Source organism: Bidens hawaiensis, unplaced genomic scaffold (assembly GCF_021521415.1).
Source record: "Bidens hawaiensis isolate Kalapana, Puna unplaced genomic scaffold, B.hawaiensis_p1.1 tig00072891_1, whole genome shotgun sequence".
Taxonomy (NCBI): Eukaryota; Viridiplantae; Streptophyta; class Magnoliopsida; order Asterales; family Asteraceae; genus Bidens; species Bidens hawaiensis.
This window is the reverse complement of record NW_027502703.1, coordinates 7,828-12,359: the sequence shown is the minus strand read 5'-3', so window position 1 is coordinate 12,359 and position 4,532 is coordinate 7,828. Positions and strand designations below refer to the sequence as shown.

The 4,532-nt window shown below is 33.8% G+C and overlaps 1 pseudogene across 1 annotated transcript; it reads left to right on the top strand.

Moving 5' to 3' along the window:
• Positions 1–371: 371 nt before the first annotated feature.
• Positions 372–3,627, top strand: LOC143606063 (phosphoglycerate mutase-like protein 1; annotated as a pseudogene). Its single transcript, XR_013148669.1, has 9 exons — positions 372–431; positions 498–605; positions 1,525–1,604; positions 1,751–1,913; positions 1,984–2,058; positions 2,222–2,318; positions 2,624–2,735; positions 3,361–3,405; positions 3,489–3,627. The product of XR_013148669.1 is annotated as a phosphoglycerate mutase-like protein 1 (transcript).
• The last annotated feature ends 905 nt before the right edge of the window (positions 3,628–4,532 follow it).

The window sequence follows — 4,532 nt, the reverse complement described above, 5'->3', positions numbered from 1 at the left end:
TGGATTCATAACTAACTAACTTACCCGATTAGTAATTAGTTCTTGATGCTTAATGTTTAATGATTTTGATGTTGAAGAATTTCTCTATCAACTTCTCATCTGTATATTTTGCATCAGTTCCAGTTTCTAATTTCATTGTTTTATGAAAACAGTGACCTATTTATTGAACACAAGTATTTTAAGATCTTTTAATCTTTTTAAGCCGTTTTGAGATTTTAAGGTTTTTGATTGGCTGTAAGTGAATAGCAAGATGTGCAGTTTGTCTTCCTGTATGCTGTATTGTAGTCCTCTGGTATATTGTCAATAACAGAGGGATTATTCGGTTTTTGGAAGTTATACCAATATTTTTAGTTCATCTATGAATTGCAGAAATGACTTCTAGTGCTAATGAAGGTTTATAACCTCTGCACCGCTCAAAGACCATTTATCTGGTATGCTTTCGTTTTGATGAACTTGGTCATTGTACATTTTGTGGTGTTAACTGTGAGTGGTACCAGGTGAGACATGCTCAAGGAGTTCACAATGTAGCAGGAGAGAAGGACCACAGCGCATATATGTCTGAGGAGCTGTTTGATGCACATCTTACCCCTCTTGGTTGGGAACAGGTACTTTATTGGATCACCTTAATATGACACATTTGAAACTAACCGCTTCTGATTGGGTTGACCTGCACACACTTCCTAGTCCAAAAGTTTGAAAAATCATCAAGGCGTGTTTAATAGTTACAAGACAATATTATTACAGTTAATCAGTTATAATATTAATCTTTGATTACAAGTGATTTGGGGTGTTGTATAGCTAATTTTTAGTTTTTGGCCCGTTTCAGATATAAAAAAAAAAAGGCAAATTGGACTTTGGTAATCCATACTACCAATTTGACCAGACTAACTTTCACTTTCATTGCCAAGGGCAATCCCAAATCATCTTAGACTTGACATTTGGTTTCGACTCTATTTCACTCACAATGATGATCATGAACCAAATCAAGGAAATATACATGCGCAATCGAGCGAGAATCAAGTATAAATCAAGTGTAAAGTTACGATGATTATGTTACTGGGAATTTGGGATTGCTCTTGGTAACGAAAGTGAAAGTTAGGACTGTAAATGCCCACATTGTCGGTTTGATTTATTATCGACCAATGAACCATAGTTTGAATTATTAAAATCCAATTTTTCAAAAAAAAAAAAAAAACTAATCGACCACTTAAAGTCAAAACTGTTACATCTAGATTGAGCATTAACAGTGGTTTTATTTATCTAAGGCGTTTAAGTATATCATGACCGCATGACGTATGCATCACGTGGAAAACAGGGGATGATATGAATATATAATTTATTACATAAACAAGAACCAGAAATGTAAATGTAACCTTACTACCCTTTATTAAAGATCCAATCTTAAAAAAAGTAAATAAATAAATAAATAAAACTTTGAAGTTAATCATGTTATGGTTCAAGTATACGTGAACTTAGTATTTTACAACTGTAAAACATGCATATTGACTTTGATATCTGGAACAGGTAGATAACCTCCGAAAGCATGTTCACGCATCTGGACTTATAAAAAATATTGAATTGGTTGTAGTGTCACCTTTGCTCAGGTACTTTCTCCCAGTCATTTTGATATTATCAAAGTCATGGGACAATTATCATTTTGTACTTTCTCCCTATAATATTGAATTATCGATGTACAAGATGAATATAACATGTTCATAAGTGCTAGAATTACTAACTGTTGTGGTTGTAGGACTATGCAAACAGCAGTTGGTGCATTTGGAGGTGAAGCTCCTGTTAATGGGATTGATGTGCCTCCACTAATGGTAGAAAATACGGGCAGTAGTAATCGTCCAGCAATTTCAAGCCTAAATTGTCCTCCGTTCATTGCTGTGGAGCTTTGTCGAGAGCATTTGGTACGTTGACCAACCAGCTTGACCTGTTTTGAGCCATTGACCAACCTGTTTGACCTGCCCATTATTTCAGGGTGTTCATCCTTGCGATAGGAGGAGAAGTATTAGTGAATACAAACCCATGTTTCCAGCAATTGATTTTTCGTTGGTAGGTTGTAGCTTCCATAATTCTTACACAGGTTTTAAAATTACTCGTATATAAAATGCATCACTATTTCATATATAATCTTATTCATTCGAAATTACAATGTAGTTTTTAGGGTAATTCGCCTGCTAAAAGCATAGTGTTTGTCTGTTTCATGTTTATTCAGATAGAAAATGACAAAGATGTTTTATGGACCCCTGATATTAGAGAAAAGGATGAAGACCTTGCAGCCAGGGGAGTGAAGTTTATGAAATGGTGACTTCTTATTCTAGTTTTCTTAAACTTATATAAGATATTATGAAAATTTAAAATCTTGTTCTAGTTTCTTAGTGTTTGAAAATGCTGTTTTGCCATTCTATAATCAGTTTTGTTGCTGTTTGTAAGTAGCTGATTTTATGACACATGAACAGATCAAAAGTACAATCTCTTGTTTATTAAACAGCTAATAACTGATTATATAGATTAGATTATTTTAACATATAGTTATGTCTCTATGATTTAAAAAATAAAATCACCTCATTCCCTGTCTCACACATTTTGTTTTTACCTAAAACTTATGAAGGTTGTTGACAAGAAAAGAGAGAGATTGCGGTTGTTACTCACAGTGGTTTCCTGTATCATACACTTGGTGCCTATGGAGATGAATGTCATCCGACACTCAAGCAAGAAATGTCCAAACAGTAAGTTTGAAATATTCACTCTTTTGGTAGTAATTAGAGGTCAGGAAGTAGCATAACGAGCAATTTTTGTTTTGGCCAAAATGGGTTGGGTTGACAAAAAAGATTTTGTTTATAAGAAAATCACGAAATTAGAGATGTGTTATGTGCACGCATCACGTATGTGAGGTGTTTGTTATTAAAAAAAATATACTAAAAAAAGAGATTAAGATAATAAACAAATAAAAAAAATACAAGCAAAATCTATGGTACCACCATAGAAATATTATGTATAAACAAATCAGTCTTCAACTCTCTGTGTACAAGTAGTCTATGCATAATGTACAAGTAGTCTATGCATAAACTCACTCTAACTTAGAAATGCATGCATCAGATCGCATAACGCGCATCATGCATTATACGATTGAGAGCACATCATCCTCACATTATGGAATCGCAGCGCATCGCTCCACCTGATGCGATCCTATCAGCGCCTTGGTTTAAAAATGTGTGCATCAGGAGTGATTATTTTAAAACTAAGGCAAGGATGAGATGCATATAAAAAGAGGGCGACTGATCTGACTCATTTTTTTTTATCTTATCTTAATATCTTTCGTAACTCCATTTACTGCAATTGTGCTGTACACAGCTTCAAAAACTGCGAGCTTCGTTCAATGATCATTGTCGATCGAAGGTAATCTAAATCGCACACAAATATTTTTTAATTCTTTTTTTTTTAAATTAAACCTATCTCATCAAGCATCGTCTATGCTGCAGCATGATAGGATCAGACACTTCAAAGACTGACTTTCCCGGGAAAATACCTAGCGGTGCTGATGTCCCGAGTGACGCTGTTTAGCAGAGGATTTTATCCACACTATGCTTTTCTCACTGCAGTTTTACCGAGTTCGTTGTATTCGCATCTCACTGCAGTTTATTTTTTTCTTTAAAAAAAAAATTTCTAGAAGGAAATTAGACAATTATACACTAGACAGTCCTCTATATTGAATTATAAAATCATTAATAAACGGAATGAAATACTTTGCAACCATGAGGCATGAATGCATGATATCATGTCAAGTTGTTGCAGATTCACTTATATATTGTGTATTTGAAGAAACTTTTGGTAAGTTTCCGGATCTCAACCGGGTTATATGAAAATAGATCCATTTGTGATATACTTTTAGGTAAAATAGGAAATGAATCGGATTATTTGACTTGTTTAGACTTTAGAGAAATGGACGATGCTTGTTTAGAAGATTTTAAGCGTGTCTAGTTTAAGTTTGGTGTTTGGTCTTGATTTTACCAAGAGTTCATGATGGAAATTAAGGTTAACACAAGCATATACGTTGATAAACTGATTAGTTTTTTATAATGTGATTATCTGACGATAGAATTTTAATTTCTTTTTTAATTTTTATTTTATATATTGAACCAATCCACAACGTAATTAATTTTTGGTTTGCAGAAACAAGTAACCGACTGAAAATAGGTGACACGTTGATTAAATTTACAGAAAACAAATGCTAGACCTTAATAGGAGTTGAATTCGACTACACTCTTTTTTAACTCTAGAACGTTTGCCATGTGTTGAAATCTCCCACAGATTTGATTCGAGATTCAGTTTCCTAATAATAAGACGAGTCCTGATGAAAAGAGACTTTATGCTGGGTGTTATTCAAATCTGCTTTAATATTGCGTTTGGGAACTTAATGTCTATGTGGGCATGTCACGTAAAACACTACTAACTTATATTTTTCACCTTGCTCCCCTTGCAATGGCTTAACATTGATCTGTTAGTTTTGGTTTTCGACTACACTA